The 24,014-nt window shown below is 41.5% G+C and overlaps 1 protein-coding gene and 1 non-coding gene across 4 annotated transcripts in view; both read left to right on the top strand.

Annotated features, from left to right (window-relative positions):
* Elapor1 (endosome-lysosome associated apoptosis and autophagy regulator 1) overlaps positions 1-24,014 on the top strand; it is an 81,235-nt gene that overhangs the window by 17,698 nt on the left and 39,523 nt on the right. The gene's annotated exons all lie outside the window — the stretch shown is intronic.
* LOC113192678 (small nucleolar RNA U13) lies at positions 21,498-21,600 on the top strand. Its single transcript, XR_003302046.2, has one exon. It is a non-coding gene; the product is annotated as a small nucleolar RNA U13 (small nucleolar RNA).

A 24,014-nucleotide genomic window follows, 5' to 3' on the forward strand; every position in this document is an offset into this window, starting at 1 on the left:
TACCAGAGTACTTGCAGTTTGAAAATATCCATGACAGATTTCCTCTAGAAATCATGTATTATTGTTTTTTTTTTACCCCCCACCAAATACTTATTTTTTCTCTTATATTTAAAAACTTTAATCCTCTGAACTTTATAGCAATTCACTCACCAAGTATTTATTGAACATGATGGATTGATAATGATATAGAAGAATTATGTATGAAACCAATCCCCATGGAGCATACAGGGAACAAGCAGTTAGATGCAGTTAGAAATAGAGACCAAGTGCATGATGGGATGAGGTCAGAGAGGAAGGAGCCGTGAGAGGGCACAGCCTCTGGAGACCCGAGTCATATCCCAGGCGATGCTTCACTGGCTGAGACACTCAGGCAAATCGATGAATCTCAGTGTCTCATTTAACAAAGGAGCACACCATGTTTATTTAATTCAAAAGATTATTGTGGAAATGAGAAATAAGGCATGCACACTGACTATTTGTATTAGTTTCTAAGATTGCTGGAACAAAATGCCCTAAACTAAGTGGCTTAAAACAACTGTAATTTATTCTCTTGCAGTCCCTGAGGCTAAAAGTCAAAGTGTCAGTGGGGCCATACTGTCCCTGACTGCTCTAGAGAAGAATGCTACCTGGCATCCTCCTAGTCTCTGGTGGCTACTAGCAGTCCTTGGTGTTTCTGGCTTGCAGTTGCAAGCATGCAGCCTCTGCCTCCATCATTCCACGGTGTCCTTTCTGTCTCCACAGTGCCTAAGCACACTTGTCATTGCATTTAGGGCCCATCCTAATCAAATATGACCTCATCTTCACATCTGTGAAGACACTGCTTCTTCAGAATTACATTCTGACGTCACGGGTAGCCATGGATTTTGGAGGGACACTATTCAATCCACTATACCAGCCCAAGGTTTATACTCAATAAGTGGAGGCTATGATGGTTATCAAGTGTCATAATGCTAAAGAGTAGAGAACAATTGTGTGGGCTAGAGTGGTTAAGGAGATCCTCACAAGGGAAGCAAGAGTCAATCAGGGCTTTAAAGAAGTGGTAAAACTTAAATAAAAACTGAAGATGTAGCATATCAGTATTTTAACAATAGTTATTAATCTTGTAAAATCAGATATTAGTGAGACAGAAATCTCCCATGGCCCAGTAGGAATTAAAAATATAATCTTTGTATCCATGGATAAATGATTATATCAGTTTTCTATTACTTTGTAATGATTACCCAAAAACTTGGCAGCTTAAAATAACAAATATTAGCTGGGCAGGGGGTACATCTTGTAATTCCAGCAACTTGGAAGACTGATATAGGAGGGTTGCAAGAAGGAGGGAAGGAGAACATGTTTAGAAACAAGGTGGGGGCCGGGTGGGGTGGCGCCCGCCTGTAATACCAGTGGCTCAGGAGGCTGAGCAGGAGGATCACAAGTTCAAAATCAGCCTCAGCAAAAACGACTTAAAATGACAAACTTAAAATGACACAACTTAAAAATACGACTTAAAATGAAAAATGCAGGGGCTGGAGTTGTGGCTCAGGGATAGAGCACTCACCTAGCATGTGTGAGGCCCTGGGTTCCATCCTCAGGACCACATAAAAATAAATAAATAAATAAGGCTATTGTGTCCAACTACAACTAAAAAATAAATATTTTTTTAAAAAATGACAAATGCAGAAAGAATAATTAAATGAATATGTGAATGCTGTATAAGCAACTGGATGGGACATTTGACCCTGAGCTTCCTGGTGGCCTAAGTAAAAGATGAAAACACTATACAACAGGTAGTGCTCAGAGGTTAGGAAAAAAACACATGGGAATTTCATTTAGCGGGCATTTGATACAGAAAAAATGTATTGATGATATTGTTGAGGCATGAAAATGGAAAAAAGATTAGGATCATTAGAAGACCAACTACACAGAGAGTCACTCATTGGTTAGTATGGTCACTAAGAATCTGTAATATCTACCAACATTATTTCCCAGTGTCTATGGACATTATTATTGGACTAGTGACTGTTATTTTTTTATATGTGTAGTACAAATGGAATATATCTTTTTTTTTTTTTTTTAACCAGAGTAATTTCCTTTGGCTTCAATTGAAGTAGCAGGGGATATGACGTTTAATTACTATCTACTAACCATTATAGAAGTTGGCACTGCTCAGAGGGAAAGGAAAAAAACAAGAAGGCTTGTTTATCAGTAGGTATGAAATAAGGAAACTGCAGGATTTCTCCTGTTTCCTCCTGTGACTGCTAAAAAAAAAAAAAAAAAAAAAAAGAAAGAAAAAGAGGCAGGAGCATCCGCGGCCTTACTGAAAGTTAGGAGAATTGGCATTCTGCCTTAATTTCTTCCACCAGATTTCATGCTTGGACCCAGGCCATTTCTGGTCTGGCAAAGCACAAGGTGCTAATTTGCGCTCAGTTCCGGGTGATGTTTTGCTCCCGGTGGCAGAGATACAAGGTTTGCAAGCGCTGCGTGAAGGAGGTGAGGGTGTCTCTCGCGCTGTCAATGCTTGGTCATGGGTGGGAGAGGTGGGAGAGGTAGGAGAGGTAGGAGAGGCAGAGTCGCTCTCTTACCAATTTTAGTACCATATAAAGGAGCACTTCATTTTCTACCTGGAAGCACAAACCACAAAAAAAAAAAAAAAATTGTGGACTTCAGCGAAAGATTTGTAGTTAGGCATTCCGCGTTAGATTCCGTTCTTTTCTAGCACCCCCACCTCCCCCTTTTCACCTTGGACCCTGTTGGAATTTGCAGGAGACAGCGAGGACGAGGCAGTGGCCCTCTCCAGTTGCTTTCCTGACCTCACAGGGCTCCAGCTGCTCCCCACCAGCCGGTGTCTAGCCGCCACCCTCTCCTGCCATCAAGGCCCCCAAGACGAAAACCCAGGTCATATATTTGTTGACCATTTGTGTTTTTTCTTTTGAGAAGTTTCCGTTTAGTTCTTTTGCCCATTTATCCATTTGGCTTTTTGTTTTTTGGTATGTTAATCCCCTATTGGAGAAGTGCTGGCCAAGATTTTCTCCCATTCTGTAGGTTCACTCTTCACACACTGGTTTCCTTTGCTGTGCAGAAGCTTTCTAGTTGGATAGCATCCCACTTATTCATTCTTGGTTTTATTTCTTATGCTTTCGGAAGAAGTCAATGATGTATCACTTCCTATATGATGGAGTGTTTACCCTATGTTTTCTTCTAAGTTATGAGATTTCTGGTCTAATTCCTAAGTCTTTGATCCATTTGGATTTGAGTTTTGGGCAGAGTGAGAGATGGGAGTCTAGGATAAGGACTACATAGGTTCTCAACACCGTTTGTTAAAAAGACTCTCTTTTCTCTAAAATATATTTTTGGCACCTTTTTCAAATATCAGATGACTGTACATATGTCGATTTGTCTCTGTGTCTTTTATTCTGTTCCATTGGTCTTCATGTTTATTTTGATGCCAATACCATGCTGTTTTTGTTACTATAGCTCTGTAATGTAATATCAGATCAGGTATTGTGATGCATCCTTCTTTGTTTTTCTTTATTTTTTTTTCTTTTTAATTTAGTATTGCTTTGGCTATTCTGGGTCTCTTATTCTTCCAGATGAATTTAAGAAATATTTTTTTTCTAATTCTGTGAAGAATATCATTGGTATTTTGCAATCAAGGAAATGCAGATCAAAACTACTCTAAGATTTCATCTCAGCTGGGCATGGTGGCACATGCCTGTAATCCCAGTGGCTTGGGAGGCTGAGTTCAAAGCCAGCCTCAGCAATGGCTAGGCCCTTAGCAACTCAGTGAGACCTTGTCTCTAAATAAAATATAAAATAGGGCTGAGGATGTGGCTCAGTGGTTGAGTGCCCCCGAGTTTAATCCCTGGTACCAAAAAAGAAAAAAAAAACAACTTCTTTCTCCAGTCAGAATGGCAATGATCAAGAATACAAATAATAACTGGGCACAGTGGTGCACTCCTGTAATACCAGCAGCTTAGGAGGCTGAGGCAGGAGGCTCGCAAGTTCAAAGCCAGACTTAGCAAAAAGCGAGGCACTAAGCAACTCAGTGAGACTCTGTCTCTAAATAAAATACAAAATAAGGCTAGGGATGTGGCTCAGTGGTTGAGTGCCCCTGAGTTCAATCCCCGGTACCAAAAAAAAAAAAAAAATACAAACAATAATAAAGGCTGATGAGGTTGAGAGTAAAAAGGTTCAATTATACTTTGTTGCTGGGATTACAGACTAGTTCAACCATTCTGGAAAGCAGCATGGAGATTCCTCAAAAAACTAGGGGGCTGGGGATGTAGCTCAGTTGGTAGAGAGCTTTCCTCTCAATCCCCAGTACCAGACACACACACACACACACACACACACACACACACATCAAAACAAACAAACAAAAACTAGGGATGGAACCACCATATGACCCAGATATTTGGGTATTTTCCCCAAAGATCTAAGATTGGCATACTACAGTGATACATCCACCTCAACATTTATAGCAGCACAATTCACAATAGGTAAATTATGGAATCAACCCAGATGCCCATATATAGATGGATGGATTAAGAAATTGTGGGATATATACACACACACACACACACACACACAATGGAGTTTCACCTATAAAAAAGTGAAATTATGGCATTTGACAGTAAATGGATGGAAATGAAGAATATGATGCTAAGTGGAACTCAAAATCTCAAAGGTCAAATATTTTCTCTCATATGGGGAAGCTAGAGTAAAATAAAGGAAAGGGGGAGGTAAGGATAGGATAACATAAAGATAAAGTAAGGTAGAAGAAAGAGATCGAGAGGCAGAGTGGAGGGATGGGTAAGGGGAGGCAATGCAGAATGAATTTTCAGAAAATCATATTATGTGCATATATAAATAATATTCGATAGGGAACTTCACCTTTATGCATAGGTAAAAAGAACCAATCAAATATAAATTAATAAACAAGGGAAAGGAAGTCTAGTAGGTTAGAGGAAGGGGAAGGGAGAGGGAAGGAGGATAGGAGGAAAAGGGGGGGAATCAAGGACTGGAATAGAATTCTGTGCACATACGAAGTTGTGGGGATGAGTCCAACTACTATGTACAACTATAGATCTCCAGAACAAACAGCAGCAGCAGCAACGACAAAACCCAGGTTGTTCCTGCAAAGGCTTCCTGGGTCCTGGGCATCTGTGTAGCCCAAAGCCAACATCTGGCCAGTGAGCATCCAGCCTGAACGACCGTATCCTGTTGGTTTACTGATAAGGATGGCGGCTAGGTCTGCTCTGCACCTGCCACACTTGGCACTTCTTTCTGGGTGTGTAGATGACACTCTGCGGAGCCTGAGTGTCAGTTCCTCCTTCATTTTTATACCTTTGCTTTCAAAGCATCTTTTCATTCTTATATTAGAGAGAACAACCAGTTGTCTTTTTTCTTTCTTTTTTTAAAAATATCTTTATTTATTTATTTATTTTTATGTGGTACTGAGGACCGAACGCAGGGCCTCGCACGTGCTAGGTGAGGGCTCTACCGCTGAGCCATAGCCCCAGCCCCAACCAGTTGTCTTTTCTAGATGGGAATGCTGACACTGAACTTGGGGATTCTCATTAGGTGTGCTCCACAGAAGGTCTCATCATTTCCAACAGAGGGAAGAAACTCGGAGAGTTCTGATTTAAGTAATTACCTCCAGGCACTTTGCTCTCTTCCCTCCCTTTAAAAAATTGTTTGTATGGTGGGGGTGGCTCCATGGTAGAGCTTGTGCTTAGTGTTCAGTAGGCCCTGTGTTGGATTCCCAGTTCCAAAAATAAGTAAGTAAACATACCTGGTAAAAAGTAAAATAGCAGGGTAATGTATTTTCAGCATAAAATTTGTCAGCATAAAAATTGGCAACAGTGGGCTGGGAATGTGGCTCAAGTGGTAGCCCCCTTGCCTGGCATGCATGCGGCCCCGGTTCGATTCTCAGCACCACATACAAACAAAGATGTTGTGTCCACTGAAAACTGAAAAATAAATAATAAAAAAATTCTCTCTCTCTCTCTCTCTCTCTCTCTCTCTCTCTCTCAAAAAAAAAAAAAATTGGCAACAGTGGTTGGAGAAGCAGGGAGAGTTCTGGAAATCTCATAACTGCATAGGAGGTGACTGCAAAGATAAAAAATGACCAAGCCGATCCGTAATCCTACACCTACTCTTGACTCCAGCCAGGAAGCTTCCTGATTGAGTGCAACCCCACCCTTCACCCCATTCTTCTCACCCTCCTTTCTGCACTTGTTAGATATCCACGTTACACTAGGTTTACTAAAACCCAGGTTGCTGGCCCCACCCCAGAGGTTCTGACCCAGTGGATCAAGGGAAGGGGACTAGGAATTAGAATTTCTAACAGGTTCTCAGGTACTGCTGCTGCCAGTCATGAACCACACTTTGAGGACAACTGGTTTAAGTTTAATGGAAATGACAAGAGCTTTGAAGAAGGGTGGGCTGGAGTTTCAGTACTACATCTGTCCCAGCCCTTTTAACCAGCCTTGCTACTCTGGGCATATGACTGAATGTTCATAACCGACTTCTTCATCCTTAAAATGGGGGAAATAATATCTACCCCACAGAGTTTATTAATTACAAATATTTATTGTATGACATTGTAGTACCAGGTGCTAAGCTAGGCAGTGGGGTTAGGACAATAGATGAGACAGTCTTTGATGTCAAGAAACTTCAGTTATGAAGCTTAAAAATATAAAATTCTCAAAGCTCAAGGGATGCCCAATAAGCCTTGATTTTATTTCCCTCGTAGGAAGTAACACGATTCTGCTTTTGTATTTTTATTTTTCATTTCTTCATCCAAGACATTTTCAAATTTCACAGGCATGGAACCAGGAACCATGCCTCTCTCTTGGTCTAGGTGGAAAATTTGAGGTGTGGGCAACTGCAATGGATCAAATTGTACCTTCCAAAAATTTATACATACTTTAGAGTACCCCCATCTACCTTCCGGTCAGAAAGTGACCTTATTTGGATATAGGGACTTTGCAGGTGTAGTTGAGTTAAGATGAAGTTATTAGGGTGGAACCTACTCCAATGTGACTGATGTCACTGTAATATAGGGGAAATTTGGACATAGAGACACACAGGGAAGATGCCATGTGAAGATTGGAGTCATGCTTGGTTATGTGATAAACCAAGGGATGCCAAGGACTGTCACCAGAAGCCAGGGTAGAAGCATGGAACATATTCTCCTCCTCAACTTCAGAAGGAATCAACCCTGCCAGCTCCTTGATTTCAGACTTGTAGCATCCATAACTGTGAGACACTAATCCCTATTGTTTTAAGCCACCCAATTTAAATTGTTTTGTTATAGAATAGAATAGACCCCCCCCCCAACACCTTTTTTTTTTGTACTGGGTTTTTTTTTTTTTTTTTTTTGGTACCCAGGGGCGTTTAACCACTGAGCCACATCCTCAGCCCTTTTTTGTATTTTATTTAGAGACAGGGTCTCACTGAGTTGCTTAGGGCCTCGCTAAGTTGCTGAGGCTGCTTTGAACTCCTGTCTCAGCCTCCTGAGCTGCTGTGATTGCAGGCATGCATCACTGCACCCAGCTGTAGAGACCCTTTTGTGATAGCAGGCTGTTACAGGCTCTGTGGGGTATAGCATCTCATCACTGGCATAGTGCACTGAGGAGAGGTAGAAGAAGACTTTTACTTTTTAATCCATATGTCTCTCTTTTTTCCCATATATCTCTTTATTGTTTACAATTTTTAACCTTTATTTTATTTATTTATTTTTACATGGTGCTGAGGATCAAACCCAGTGCCTCACATGTGCTAGGCAAGCACTCTACTACTGAGCTTCACCCCCAGCCCTTGTTTGAATTTTTAAATAACAAGCATATTTATTAAAACATTTAAATGTAGGTAAAATTACTGCAAAATACCTTAAAAAGAATGAATTCCTGTGTCTCTAGATGTTTTAGTTTTTATACAGTAATTGTATTATTATTGTTATTCTGTGGTGCTAAGGATGGAACCCAGGGCCTTGCTCATGCTAGGCAAGCACTCTAGCACTCTATTCAACACCAGTCCTCTAATATTTTTAATCTCTCAGTTAAGCAACAGCCATAAACATCTGTCAGTCTATCAGGGAAGTCTGCACAGGGTCAGAGTGTGGATTAGAAGACCTCACTCCAATTCTGAAATCATATGAAACTTTTCAAAATATCTGTGGAGTGTCTTACAGGCAAAGCACCCTTAGACATTCAGGGATTGCCACACAGAAACACAAGTCTTAGAATGTACCATCTAATTGGGACCAGGAGGACTGAGAAGTAAGAACATAGCAAGGCAGCTTGTGATCCATTAGTGTTGTGGAGAAGCGAGCTCTCGCCTTCTAGGTGCATCAGGGCCGGCATCCTTTATGTATATATATGCATATATTAGTTGTAGATGGATAATACCTTATTTTATTTATTTATTTTTTATCTTAAAGAAAAATGGCTTTCTCTTATTCACAGGGGAACTAGGGCAAGTGGTGCTGAGGATCCAATCCAGGATCCTCACATGCGCTAGGCAAGCGCTACAGCCCCAGGGCCACACCTTGGAGGACTGTGGAAGGTGCTTCTGGGGGGACTGGGGGAATGTGAGAGGTGAGGGGATTGGGCAGGCATTCTGCAGAGTGGGGGAGAGGGAACAGTGTGCTCTCTTCTGACACTTAACTTAGACAACCAGTTGTAAACTCGTGTCTCTCTGGAAGGGTAAGTGATAAAGGCAGGGAGACATATTTTAGAAAAATCTTCGATTTTTAATTTCTTTGAACAAGAAATATATCCACATCGTAATAAACTAAAAAATTATTAAACATGAGAAAATAAAATAAACATGAAAAGATCTGTATTCTTCTCTCCTTCACAGTGTACAGACTTTTTCTGATCTCAGCTATTTCTAGAATAAAGGTCAAGTTAGCTAGGGCATGGAAAGATTAGATTCCAGCAGAAACTTGCTCAGCCAATGGGAATCTTTTCTAAACCACCTCCCCAGCTCTGCTCCCGGATCTTGGCCCCAGGCTGCAGTTGCCAGTTTACCTTTGGGATCAGGATGGCCAGAGGAGTTCTGCCATCCTAGGAACAACTGCCCACTCAGCCATCTCCAGTTCTCCCAGTGATTGAAGGAGGTTGGGCCACTTGAGAGTGGCGACACCTGGCAATGTCTGAGGACAAGACTGTCCTGAGGAGTGGCCTGGTGTTTTTACTTTGTACTTCTTTTACAAACACAATACAGACTACACACCTACCCCATTTGCAGTACAGGTCTCATTTTAAAAGATATGAGAAGCTGTTTCTGTCACCCTCTCCCTCATCTACAGCCCAGGTCTGCCAGGTGATTAGGTAGGTGGCAGGCCAAGAAGCCGGTTGTGGTGGCACATGCCTGTAATCCCAGCGGCTTGGGGAACTGAGACAGGAGGATTGCAAGTTCAAAGCCAGCCTCAAAAGCAAGGCACTAAGCAGCTCAGTGAGACCCTGTCTCTAAATAAAATACAAAATAGGGGTGGGGATGTGGTTCAATGGTCAAGTGCCCCTGAGTTCAATCCCTGGTACCATTAAAAAAAAAAAAAAAAAAAGATGGGCTGGGGATGTGGCTCAAGCGGTAGCGCGCTCGCCTGGCATGCGTGCGGCCCGGGTTCGATCCTCAGCACCACATACAAACGAAGATGTTGTGTCCGCCGAAAACTAAAAAATAAATATTAAACAAAAATTTCTCTCTCTCTCTCTCTCTCTCTCTCTCTCTCTCTCTCTCTTTCTCTCTCTAAAAAAAAAAACATTAAAAAAAAAAACGTATAAAGGGTACAGAGTGTAAAGTAAGTATCCCTCCCACCCCCATCTCCAGCCTCTTAATTCTTCCAGAAGTGGCCCCTGCCGCCCTCCAACCAAGCCCTGAAGTTGGTGTGTATTGAACACACACTCCTGAGGCACCCTGTTGACACTGGGGGTACATGGAGGAGGAGATAATGGTACCCCTCTCTGGTAGAATGAAACCAGAGTTTGATGGCTACGATGTCACCAGGCAATAAGAATGTTTCAGCTGTTTGAGGAGGGGGGACCACTATCACATGTGGTCTGTCATGGATTGAAATATTATGTTATACCTGACTTTATTCATGTTGGGGTGAGAGTTGTTGGGTTTTAAGCCAGATGAAGGAAGGTTGTAGATATGGATTACAGGTGACAAGGACACTAGGAGACATTGAGGTAATCACCTTTTAAAATTCTAAAAGCATGGGCTGGGGTTGTAGTAGCTCAGTGGAAGAGCACCTGCCCCAGTGTGCAGAAGGCCCTATGTTTAATCCCCAGCACTGAAAAGAAAAAGCATGTTGTGTTATGCATATTATAACATTTTTATTTTGTATTTATCTTATAGGATAGTTAGTGTCTTATAAATTCACTCCCAGGGGTTGTGCAGTGCACAATCTTCACAGCTGTACATATTGGCCCCATATATGCTGGGATAGTCAGGATCATATTTGTGTCCCCTCACTATCTACATAGTAAATATTTTTAGTTGAACTGCTCTGAGGTGACATGGGAACATCACAAACTGTTATGTATGGGCATAGGGTTGGAATAAAGAAAAAGATTGGAGAAGTAAACACGGAGGAAGAAATGAAGGCCTTGTCAACCTCGCAGGGGAGGAGCCTGGCCCTTGAGCCTGAGGGTCACTGTCCGGCTGTGACAACCTGATTTTCATTTCAGGCCATCTCTCTGGCTGCAGTCCAGAGGGTGGATTGGAAGGAGGTGGACTGATCTGAGAGAGATTTTAGAGGTAGAAAATAGGTCTTGGTGATTATACATGGGGCCAACAGGAGAGGCGTCAAGGATGTGGCTCCTGGCTTGAGCAGGTGACCAACAAAAGGTTTCACTGTCAGAGCGGAAGGAAATTGCCATGACTAGTAATTTATTTATTTATTTTTTCATGTTTAGAATTTTTTTTAAGGAGAAATACACTTCTTCTTTTTTTTTTTTTAAGAGAGAGGGAGAGAGAGAGAGAGAATTTTTTAATATTTATTTTTTTAGTTCTCGGCGGACACAACATCTTTGTTTGTATGTGGTGCTGAGGATCGAACCCGGGCCGCACGCATGCCAAGCGAGCGCGCTACCGCTTGAGCTACATCCTCAGCCCTATGTTTAGAATTTTTGAAAAGCTATAAAGAAATAAGTGAAACTAAATACTTACACAGTTCAAATGCATTTTATGTCTTATAAAACATCAAGTAAATATACATTTATAAAAACATAAACATTACTTATTATTATTCAGATGTAAATTATTGAAAGTATTATTGAAAGACCCTGAAGAACCTGTATCACCACTTCCAAGTGAATAATATTACCATTTCTTTAGATATGGAACACCAGTGGCAAAAGCAGTTGAGAAATATATTTTTTTAAATATTTGTTTTTTTAGTTGGACCCAATATTATCTCTATTTTATTTATTTTTATGTGGTGCTGAGGATCAAACCCAGGGCCTCACACATGCTAGTCGAGCACTCTACCGCTGAGCCACAACCCCAGCCCGAGAAATATTTTTAAATTTAATTAATTTTTGTTTGTTTGTTTGTGTTGCTGGAACCCAGGGCCTGTACATGCTAGGCAATACTCTACTCTGCTGAACTACATTCTCAGGCAGAGAAATATATTTTACATGTGTGTGTGATATCCTTTTTTTTTTTTTTTAAAGTACTAGGGATTGAACCAGGGCCTCATACACACTAGGCAAGTGCTCTACCAGTGAGCTAAATCCCCAGCTAAAGCAAAATTTTTATTTTGAGACTGGCATTCAAATTTACAATCTTCCTATTTTAACCTCCCAAGTACTACTGTGTCCAGCACTGGAAAAGTATATTTCAACTGTTTAGTTTGAGGTACTCCATAAGCAGTTAGAGGAAAGCACTTGGAGCTCAAGATTAAGGGCTGAGCTCATGATACAAACTGGGGATCCTGAGTCCCCACAATTGAAACTGTGACGTAGCTGCGTGTAAGAGAGTTGAATGGAACTTTGTGAAAGTCTAACTGAACTAGAAGATGTACAGGTAGAAGCTGAAGAAAACAGCAAATCCAAGAGAACTTTGGAGTTAGGAGTAAATGGATCCTGCTGTAGAGTGCTGGTAGATATTTAACAGCTGGCTCCCTGGTGAGGTGAAGGGAAGCCCTGCTTTATTGTGTTTGCTCATTTTCAAGGGGTAAATATTCCCATCACAGTTTCAAGTTCTCATGTCACTGAGCGTGGAGTGTGGAAAAGATGAGTACATCAACCCTTGAGAGTGCATACAAGTGGACTCCAGCCCACAGCTGCAGTCCTGAGGGAGTCATGGAGGATATGTTTAAAAGACAAAGTAAACTGTGAGTGTGGCTATAAAGACAGATAAGAAGCTTTGGTGAGGATGCAGAGAAATTGGAACCTCCATATGTTACTGATGGAAATATAAAATGGTGCTGCAGCTAAGGAAAACAGTGGGGAAGTTCCTCAGAAGGTCAAACCCAGAACCACCGTATGACCCAGCAATGCTCTCTAGGTATATTCTCAGGAGAACTGAAAGAATATGTTCACACAAACATTTGTGCATGATTATTCATAGCAGAATTATTTGTAATAGCCAAAAAGTAGAAATAATCCAAATGTCCATTAACTGAAGGATGGTTAAGTAAAAGGTGGTATACTTATACAATGTGATGTTACTTAGCTGTGAAAAGGAATTAAGTATCAATAAATTTTGATGAGGCAAAGGGGAGGGAGAGAAGGCGAGGGGACATGGAAAGATGGTGGAATGAGTTGGACATCAATACCCTAGGTACATGTATGACTGAACATATGGTGCAACTCTACATCTTGTACAGCCGGAGAAATGAAAACTTGTGCTCCATTTATGTACAATGAATCAAAATGCATTCTGCTGTCATGAATAACTAATGAGAACAAATTTTTTTTAAAAAAGAAAAAAATAGTATTGGTACGTGCTATGATATGAACGACTCTTGGAAACATTACACTGAGTATAAGAAGCCAGATGCAAAAGACCACATATTATAGGATTCCATTTATATGAATATCTACAATATGTAAATCCATCAAGACGGAAAATATTTGTGGTTGCTAAGGGCTGTGGGGAGGGTAAAATGGGAGGAACTGCTAATGGTGCTTCATTTTGTGGGGGAGAGGGATAAAAATATTATGGAATCAGATAATGATAATGTTTTACAACTTTGTGATTATACTAAAATCCACTAAATTATACAACTTAAAAGAGTAAATTTTGGAGTTTGTGATTTATGTATCAATTTTTTAAAAAAAATTTTGTAGTTGTAGATGGACAGAATGCCTTTATTTTATTTGTTTATTTTTATGTGGTGCTGAGGATCGAATCCAGTGCCTCACACATGCTAGGCAAGTGCTCTGCCGCTGAGCTACAGCCCCAGCCCTATGTCTCAATTTTTTAAAAAGGTAAAGTGAGGTTCAGTTGTCTGTAAAATTGGAATGTAACTTTTTTTTTTTTTGGTACTGGGGTTTGAACCCAGGGGCACTCTATCACAGCCTTTTTCATTTTTTATTTTGAGACAGGGTCTTGCTAAGTTGCTTAGGGCCGCACTAAGTTGCTAAGGTTGGCTTTGAACTTGCAATCCTCCCGCTTCAGTCTGCAGAGTCACTAGGATTACAGGTGTGCACCATTGCACCTGGCCTGGAATATAATCTTCAGCATTATTGGGAGCCAATATTTTGGGGAGGGAAGATGAATTACCTAAGGTAATGTTTTGAGAAATGGTGGGTAGATTGAAGATGCTAAAGCACAAACTTTGACTTTTTTGCATTCACTCTTGAATAATTTTCTTGGAAATAGATTTCTAGGATTGGTCTTTCTCTATATACTTTGGATGTATTTTCCGTGGTCTTCTGAATACCGTTGCATTGTGGAGAAGTTTCCTGTTAGTATACAGTTGCTCCTTGATTTGCAACATGGTTATGTCCCAATAAACCCTTAATAAGCTGAATATATTGAAAGTTAAAAATGCATTTAATATGCCTAACCTCCCATCATAGTGACACAGCCACTGTAGACCATCAGGTATTCCCCTGTGATAGTGGCTGACCAGGAACCATGATTACTGCACCACTTAGCATAGAAGAGGCTATTTTATCCATATTTCTAATCCAGGAAAAGATAAAAATTCAAAATTTGAAGTGCAGTTTCTACTGAGTGTGTCTTCCTTTCACACTGTTGTGGAGCTGAAATATCATAAGTCAAATCATCATGAAGTCAGGGAATATCTGTAATTTAGTATTTTTATGGGTACTTTGTCTTTTATGGGTACTGCTTGCTTTAAGAATCAATTTCTGGAAAGAAAACATATATATTTTCTATGGTTTGAATGCACTCCCTCCAAAATCCAGTTATTGCCAATGAGATGGTATTAAGAAGTAGGGCCTTTAAGGGGTGATTGGGTCATGAGAGCTCCTCCCTCCTGAATAGATTAGGAAGGGGAGTGATGAAAGTAGTTGGTCCCTTTCTTGCTCTTCTCTCTTCTGCAAAGTTCAGGACAATGAGAAAGCTCTACCACACACCAAATGCTGGTATCTTGATCTTGGACTTATCAGCTTCCACATCTGAGAGAAAATAAATTTCTGTTTTCTTTACAACTTACCTCATCTCAGGTATTGTGTTGTAGCAGCAAAATGGACTAACATGATATTCACTGAAATTTAAAACTCAATACTGAAGTTAAATTTGCAGATCTGACAGAGATGAAGAGATAATTATGAAGTGAAAAAATACAAAATTACTCAGAATGCTGTGCAGAGATAGAAAATAAGAATTTAAGAGGGCCTGGAGTTGTGGCTTAGTGGTAGAGCACTTGTCTGGCATGTGTGAGGCCCTGGGTTTGATCCTCAGCACCGCATATAAATAAATAAATTGTCCATTGACAACTAAAAAGAAAAATTAAAAAAGTAAAGAATTTAGGAGACCTAGAAAATAGAATTAAATGGTCCAACTTACATCTAAGGAGAGAGAGAGAGGGAGGAGAGAGAGAGAGAGAATATATAACAATAGCAGGATAAACAATATTCAGAGATAGACTGTTTAAGAAAATTTCAGAATTAATTAAAAACATTAATCATTAGATTCAAAAATTAAGCACCTCAGGTCAGACAGAAAATGAATCCATGTTTAGATGCATTTCTGTGTGGAAGCCAAGTGACTCTTTACGATCTAGACTTGGAAGTCACATAGTGTCATTTCCACTATATTGTACCAATTGGTCTTTGTCACAATCTTGCCCAGAATCAAGAGTATAAGAGTGGACTCCACTCTTCCACGGGAGGAATGTGAAAGTAGGTGAGACAGCAGATGTCAGCAGCAAGGCCTGGAATCCCACAGCTGTTCTTGAGGGAAGGTAGTCATCCAGATTACTCAGATGTATCCAAATCAATGTTTTTAAATCCTGGGGATGGAACCCAGGGCCTTGGGCATGCTGGGCAGGCACTCTACCACTGAGTTACACACCCAGTGTTTCATTAATTTTTAAGAATAACATCATTGGGCTGGGGATGTGGCTCAAGCGGTAGCGCGCTCACCTGGCATGCTTGTGGCCCGGGTTTGATCCTCAGCCCCACATACAAAGATGTTGTGTCCGCCGAAAACTAAAAAATAAACATTAAAAATTTCTCTCTCTCTCTCTCTCTCTCTCTCTCTCTCTCTCTTTCTCTCTTTAAAAAAATAACAATAATGAATGGATACATGTACTGTAATACATATACACATTAAAAGAGAATAAAATTATGGCACTTTCAGGTAAGTGATGGGGTTGGAGAACATCACGCTAAGTGAAATAAGCCAATCCTCAAAAAACAGGGGCTGAATGTTTTCTCTAATAAGTGGACGCTAATCCATAATGGCTGGGGGATGGGATGAGTGGAGGAACTTTGGATGAGCTGAAGGGGGCGCAGGGGTAGGAAAGATGGTGGAATGAGATGGACATCCTTACCCTAGGTACATGTATGATTGCATGAATGGTGTAACTCTACTTCATGTACAACCAGAGAAGCGAAAAATTCTGCTCCATTTATGTACAGTGAATCAAAGAGCTCTCTACTGTCATGTAAAACTGATTAGAACTTAAAAAAAAAATGAATTACATCAGTGAGCTGGATGCAGTGGTACACATTTACAATCCCAGCAGCTTGGGAGGCTGAGGCAGGAGGATCAGGAGTTCAAAGCCAGCCTCAGCAATTTAGGGAGGCCCTAAGCAACTCAGCAAGACCCTGTGTCTGAATAAAATACAAATAAAGGGCTGGGAATGTGGCTCAGTGTTTAAATACTTCTGGGTTCAATCCCCGGTGCAAAAAAAAAAAAAAAAAATAACATCAATGATAACAGAATTTAAAAATTTCTTTTTTTTCTTTTTTTTTTTTTAAAGAGAGAGTGAGAGAGGAGAGAAAGAGAGAGAGAGAGAATTTTTAATATTTTATTTTTTAGTTCTCGGCAGACACAACATCTTTGTTGGTATGTGGTGCTGAGGATCGAACCCGGGCCGCACGAACGCCAGGCGAGCGCGCTACCGCTTGAGCCACATCCCCAGCCCAGAATTTAAAAATTTCAAAATGAGCTATCCAGCCATGAAAATATGTGAGGGGGAACTTGAATATATACTACCAAGTGAAAGAAGCCAATTTGAAAAGGCAATGTACTATATGACTACTCTGTAGGATACTACAATGGTGGGTTCATGTCATTAGATATCTGTCTAAATCCACAGAGTACACAGTGCCAAGAGTGGTAAATAGTGAACACTGGGTGATAGGATCCATCTGTGTAGGTTCATCAAGTGTGTCTCTCTTGGGGGAATGCTGATATTGGGGAGGCTCTTTGTTGGGGAGGGGATACATGGGAATTCTCTGTACTGTGTGCTGAATTTTGTGGTGCTCTTAAGACTGCTCCAAAAAATAAAATCTTTTTTTTTTTCTTTTTAATTTAGAGAACTTGAGGACTCTTAAGAGCACATATGGGAACTCTCAAGGGTCTAGGGACTCCAGTGTGAGAAACCATATTCTAGGAGATTATGGTGTTGCAGCTGCTCAGAAATATTTGCTCCAGCAGAGTTAAAGAATCCCCTCTGTTGCCCTGGTTGACAGTGTGGAAGTCCATCCTCCAGGCTCATGTTCTCCATCCTAAGCAACTGACACATCCAGGCAAACTGTGTCCTTGGAGAGGTCTGCACTGGTCAGGCCCTTGTTGGCCTCATTCTGACTAGTGTGATTAAAAACTCAGGTGAAAACAATTTAATGGAACATTTTGATCTCATTAAAAAGCAAGAGAAGCACATCTCTGAAACACACTCTCATAAAGCCCAGCCTTGTGGACAGACGTGTGTACCCTACTTCCACCTATCAGGAAGGGATTGGAATTTATAAAGGGGCATTTCGTTTCTTGGTGACAAAGCCTTTTCAATCCCAGGGATATTACAATACTGAAAAACCCTCTGCACCCAATGGTCTAGCTGCAGTTACTGAAGGCCATAAATGTCAGTGACCAGCCTTTGTCTTGAAGAGATTAGCTTTGGGGAGTTGCTGGGAGAGAAGAAATGGAAAAAGAACAGATGTTGTTCCATATGTATGAGAAGATACAGATTAGAGAAGAGGGAGAATCAGGGCAGGCTGGAACGTCAAGCAGAAAATCGAGGAGGGTCTTGCTGCAGAGGGTTGTCTCTGTTAGGCCAGGAATGCCAGTGGGGCTCCTTTCAATCCTGGTCTCTCGCCCAGAAACAGGAGAGTATGCCTGGGTTCCTCTTCAGGCGGTTCTTAGCAGTAGCTGGGTGTTTTGTTTTGTTTCGTTCTGTTTTAAACCACTTCACAAAGAGCTTTCCTAATTATCCTGAGAGATTGATGTTGCTTGCTTGTGGGGGTGGGTGGGGTCTGTCTCAGCATTTTAATAGGGCATTGCATCTCTGATTTATGGAGAGGGGAGGTCTATGACTGACCCATGATCATGTAGTGCTGGTGGAAGGACAAGAAAGGGTCCAGACTTTTGGCTCTAATCCCTGCACCTTGCACAGCTCCGGAGCTGCTCTAGGGCCACGTCCTCTTCCACCATTCAGTCTTTCAGCAAATACTCATGCACGGCAATGGTGTCAGGCACTGTTCTGCCATTTGGGTTACATCCATGAATAAAAACAAAGGTCTGTGTTCATATAGAGCTTACGGTGTCAGATACCTGTGGAGAGCTGTATTCATATAGATCTGGGATGGGGATGGGGCAGAAATGGACAATAAATATGGTAAACAACTAAGTAATAAAGTGTGTTTGAAGGTGGAAAGTGCTGTGGGAGAAAAGTCATTCTGGATTTGAGGGATCATAGTTCAGTGGGACAAAGGAGAGCAGATTGCAGTATGTACAGGGAGGTCAAGGCAATGGGGATAGTATCAGCAAGACTTCAGGGGGTCCTGTGAGGGCTGAAGGAAGAGATGCACATAGTACCATCCCAGAGCCTGGCTTGTGGGCGTTCGAAGCCGCTTATGTGGTGGCTGTGGTTATCACACCAGAGCTGTCTCCCTCACTAGACTGCCCAGTGTCTTCCTAGAGCCTCCAGGCCAATGCTCTGGCCCTAATGGACAGGCAGTTTAAGTTACAGACAGGTTAGACATCAGGGAAAGGGTCTGGCCTGGCCTAGAGTGTGGTGGTGCTACTCATCCCAGCTCTGTGCAGCCCCCAAATCTGCTTTGTGTGATGTGACCACAGGGTGACTGGGAGCCATGTCTGCTGGGTATTGGTCAAAATGGAATTTTGGAATAGAATATGCTGAGAGAAGAGTCAATGTAGACTCCTTAAGTCTGGGAGCCCTAATTTTCCCGGTACCATATTGCTAGGCAAAGTGGAAAACAGAGGAGAGTCATCCAGGGCTGGGCCACTTGGGTCTGTTGCCTGTTTTGCAGGAGAGGAGGTCTTATTTATAGGTAGAGGAAATGATCCTGTGTGGATTGCTTAAAGGAAAGTCCAGAAGGCATCCTTGCCCCTGTCTCAATGCCTGCAGTTCCACCTTTAGCATCTCCTTCATTCAAAACTCTGGCGTCTTAACGTTTTTGGTGTGTGAAACTTTTGGTGTGGTCCAAAAAAAAAATTTTATTTTTATTTATTTTAATTTTTTTAAATTAGTTACACATGACGACAGTACAATGATCTTGACCAATCATACATTTGAATCAAATGGGGTAAAATTTCTCATTTTTCTAATTGTACAGGTTGCAGAATCACATTGGTTATACAGTCATGTATATACATACAGCAATAATTGTTGGGAGTCTCCCTGAGAACTCCCCGGGCCTTTCAAACATGGTGGTGGGCAAATTGCCACTGGGTGGCTAGAACTCCCCGGGCCTTTCAGATAAGGAGCCCCTAATGCAATATGGCGGCAGGCAAGTTGCCAGTGGGCGGATAACAAGTTGTTTTGAAAACCTTCTAATTAGCCCTCCCGTCTTCCGTACTTGTGGAAAGTTCGTGTCCCCCATGAATCTTATGCAGGACGACGTGCGTGCACCTTAGGTGATGACCTGACCTTTACTATGATTGGCCCCGGGAGCTTCCTGGTTTAAGATAACTGACTCTCACTTTTTATATAAGCTAGAACCAGCTTGCAGTAAAATGCTTCATCTTTGTCACTGCTCTCTGTGTGTGTGTTTTAATCTCCGACGTCGAACCTTGGCCTTTCAATAATAATGTCTATTTTATTCTGCTGCCCTTCCTATCCCCCCTTCCCTCCAAAAAAAAATTTTAACTTAGAAACATAAACATGTAAAAGAGATTTGATTTTTTTAATTTGTTCTTTTTAGATATACTGACAGGAGAGTATATTTTGACATACAAACATATGTAAAAGAAATTTGAAAAAAAATGTTACTCCATTAAAAGGATAACTCTCTATTCCTATTCTTTGGGCGGCAGTCTTTCTAAATCCTTGGAGCATAATTTGAAAATCACTGCTTTAACAAGTATTTCAGTTACCTTGTTAAAATGTGAACACTCTTGGGGCTGGGGATGTGGCTCAAGCGGTAGCGCGCTCGCCTGGCATGCGTGCGGCCTGGGTTCGATTCTCAGCACCACATACCAACAAAGATGTTGTATCCGCTGATAACTAAAAAATAAATATTAAAAAAATGTGAACACTCTTGATTTTGTAAAATATTAGGCTATTTTAAAATTACTAATCCATTATGGCACATTTTGCTGTGTGTGTGTGTGTGTGTGTGTGTGTGTGTAGGGAAGAGGGAGATAACAGACTTCTTAGAGAATATAATGAAAACTATGGACCTGCTGTCCAAAAATACGTACATGCCTAAAACTCTGCATCCTGTTGCATGGGGGAAGTGGTTTGTGGACCATAAGTTAAGGATCTGGTTTTATAAGAAGTTTGTCTATTGGATTTACTTCCAAATGGAATATAAGCTTGAGCCATATAAAACTGAGTTTCAATGAGGGAGTAAGGGAAGAAGATGTAGAGGAGAATCAGAGTTTTGAGGGTAGAGCCAAGGAATGTGTGCTTTTAACATGACCTCCAGGCAGTTCTGATGATCAGACAGATCATCTGTCAACATCATCAGAGGGCTGGAGTTGGTATGTCAGGCCATAGGACCCAGGGGACATAGCTCTAGGCCAGTAGTTCTCAGAGGGTGAGGAGGAGGGAGGGAGACTGCAGGAAGCTGGCTGCCCACAGGCTGGGCTGTGGTCTGACCAGCTGAAGAACAATAGGAAAGGTCTTCCTCCTGCCCCTTCCCTTCACAATGGACAAGTCAGGTCAGGTCGCTGTGCCTCAGAGTATGTACCCAGTCCCAAGTTGGGACCTACTAATGCAAAAAAGAACAAAGAACAGGAGTTTGGGAAACTCTGATAGGACTGTTTGGACTGTTTGAAAGTCTTACCTGGGGGACTGATGTTTCATACTCTGACATTTCTCTGCAGTTTTCATGTTCCCAGTGCCAAGTGGATCTCGTTCCTACTTTGCAACAAAGGCTAGTCTCTCCCCGGCAGTGGGGGGACTCTGGGGAGAATTCCAAAAATAACAAAGAAGCACTTGCTACTGAGTCAGCTACTACCTATTGACCTGCTGTCCCCAGCTCAGTGGCATTTGCCCCTACCTCCATATTCTTCCAGAAGGATCTTCTGGCAAGGGACTGTGAGAGGAGAAGGGAGATGAGACTGAGGATAGGAGACGAGCTGGAGGTGGCCTGCCCCAGCTCCCCAGGCCTCTAGTCACGGTTGGCTCTTGTCAAAACCTGGGTTTATTTAAGAACCTGTTTCTTGAACACCCAGCCAAGATAAACCCAAGCCAGTGTCGACCTGCTTCTCTGGGTGGTTGTGACTTTATGCAGCCATGGTTCTGTGGTTTGAAGACTCAGAGTGGGTGACACCTGTCTGGCTCTGGATTCTCCCTGGGGGATAGTAGAAACAGAGTCACCCCCTCCTCTGCCAAGTCTCTGGGTGGCTACTCTGAGCCCTATTAATGTTTTAAAAGCATTTCCATCCTTTTCGGGTCATGAGCAAGATGACCGGGTGCTCACACTGTTGTGTGGGATGCGCTTCCCTCTGAACCTTGTTACCACGTGGCATATTACCTGCCTGACGTGAAAAAAAGTGTTTCCATTCCTTAAAATTGTATGTTAAGATTTGTGCATTTCAATGTATCTCAACTTTACCTGAGAAGAAAAATGAGAACTACTTAATATTAAATTATATTGTATTTAAAATAATAATTATTTAAAATAATTTCAAGGGGAGGAGAGTGAGTGAGAATTAATGGGGAGTCTGTAAAGTGGATGAAATAAGAACAGAAATGGGTAAATATTAAAGCTGGGTGATGTGTCTGTGGGGCTTATTATGCTATTTTGTTTTTTAAAAAATATGTATTTGAAATTCACCATAATAAAAAGTTATATCCCTAAAGACTTGGGGATGTCTGTTTTCTCTTATAAATCCCCCTTCCTGACAAAGAGTCTTAAAGAAACTCATACTTTAAAACCCAGTAATTCCATTTCTGGGATTCTGTCCAAAGGAAACAATCACAGACACAGAGGGAGTGTCACTGGAGTACAATTTAAAATAAGGAAAACTGAGTGTTCATCAATAGGAGAATGATTTAAAAAAAAAAAGAAACAAAAAAACTATGGCGCAACCATTAAAGACATGGGAAAGTGTATTGTGGGTTTTTGTTTTGTTTGGTTGGTACTGGGGATTGAACCTAGGGGTGCTTTACCACTGAGCCACATCCCCAGCCCTGTTTAATATTTTATTTTGAGACAGGGTCTTTCTAAGTTCTCGAACTGGCCTTGAACTTGCAATCCTCCTGCCTTGGCCTCCTGACTAACTTGGATTTCAGGTGTGCACCACCTCTCTGAGCTCTCATTTAATTTTAAATCTAAAATTAAATGAGAAAGAATCAGAATAAAAAACTATATGCCATATGATCTTTACTTTGTTTTATTTATTTATTTATGATGGTAGAGATCAAACCCAGGGTCTTGTACATGCCAATCACATGCTCCACCACTGAGCTACATCCCCAGCCTTTCAATTTGCTTTTAAGGAGACACATGCAAGGTTGGAGTGGTAGCTCAGTGGTAGAACACTTGCCTAGCACATGCAGGGCCCTGGGTTCCATCCCCAGCACTGCAAAAAAATAAAATATTAAAATGCATCTGTACAGAGAAATAATCAAGATCTTAAAAGTAGTTATCTGAGGCAGTCCCTCACCCAGCACACAATACACATTTATGGGGAACCTGGCATTAAAACATTGGAAAAACTGGGCACAGTGGCGCATGCCTGTAATCCCAGTGGCTTTGGAGGCTGAGGCAGGAGGATTGTGGGTTCAAACCAGCCTCAGCAACAGCAAGGCACTAAGCAGCTCAGTGAGACCCTGTCTCTAAATAAAATACAAAAAAGGGCTGGGGATGTGGCTCAGTGGTTAAGTGCCCTGAGGTTAAATCCCTTATACCAAAACAACAACAACAACAACAAAATCACATCATTGGAGATGATCTACTTCTGGGTCAGGGTTACTTTCCTCCCTGCTACTTACTACATAAATTTCAATTCTCAGGGCTGTGTTTGTGTCTTAGTGGTTGAGCACTCGCCTAGCACAAGGTTCAAAATTCATTTTTTGCCTTCCCATTCCACATTGCCTTGGGCTTGAGTCTTTAACCATTGGGCCTTGTTTGCAAAAAAAAAAAAAAAAAAAAATACACACACACACACACACACACACACACACACATGCTTGGCTTTCATTGTAATATTTCTAGCAGTTTGAGAGCCAGAATTTAATCCCAGACACACTCTGTGAGAGTAATACAGGCCTATGCTGGCTGTTTTCAAATACCAGCACGCTTGAACAAAGACCCTGATGACTTGGGTCCAATAACCTGGGTCCAATCCTGGCTTGGCAATCCCATGACTATGTGACCTTGAGCAAGTGATTTAATTTCTCAAGGTCTCAGCTTTCTTATCTATAAAATTGTAAAATAAGGAGCTGGAGTGTAACCCACAGTAGAGTGCTTGCCTAGTACATGTGAGGTCCTGGATTCAATGCCCAGCAACACACACACACACACACAGAGTACAATAATAGTATTTATCTCATTGAGTTGTTTTGAAAATTAAAAAACCTGTTGTGCTAAGTGCTTGACCTATCTCATCCTAATTATGCTTACAGCTAATCTAGTGCACATGGAGAAAAAGACAACCCTGTCTAGGCAGGTGCAATCCCACAGTGAGGCACACCACAACCTGGACTTATGCCCTGAGCTAGGAAACCTTGGGAATAGCCCTTACAACTGTGTACAGCAGTTCTGCCTATGGAGCAGTTATTCGTATATTTCTTTTTTCCCAAGAGGCAACTGTGGCTTAGAGAAGTTGAGCACATTTAATGGTAATGGGGTAGCGGGGTCACTTCTAACTTTCCTGTTTACTTAGGACACACCAAAAAGGCATCCCCAGTCCTTATGGCCATCCACCACCTCTATTGTGGACCATAAGACTTT

This window comes from Urocitellus parryii, chromosome 11, assembly GCF_045843805.1.
Source record: "Urocitellus parryii isolate mUroPar1 chromosome 11, mUroPar1.hap1, whole genome shotgun sequence".
NCBI lineage: Eukaryota > Metazoa > Chordata > Mammalia > Rodentia > Sciuridae > Urocitellus > Urocitellus parryii.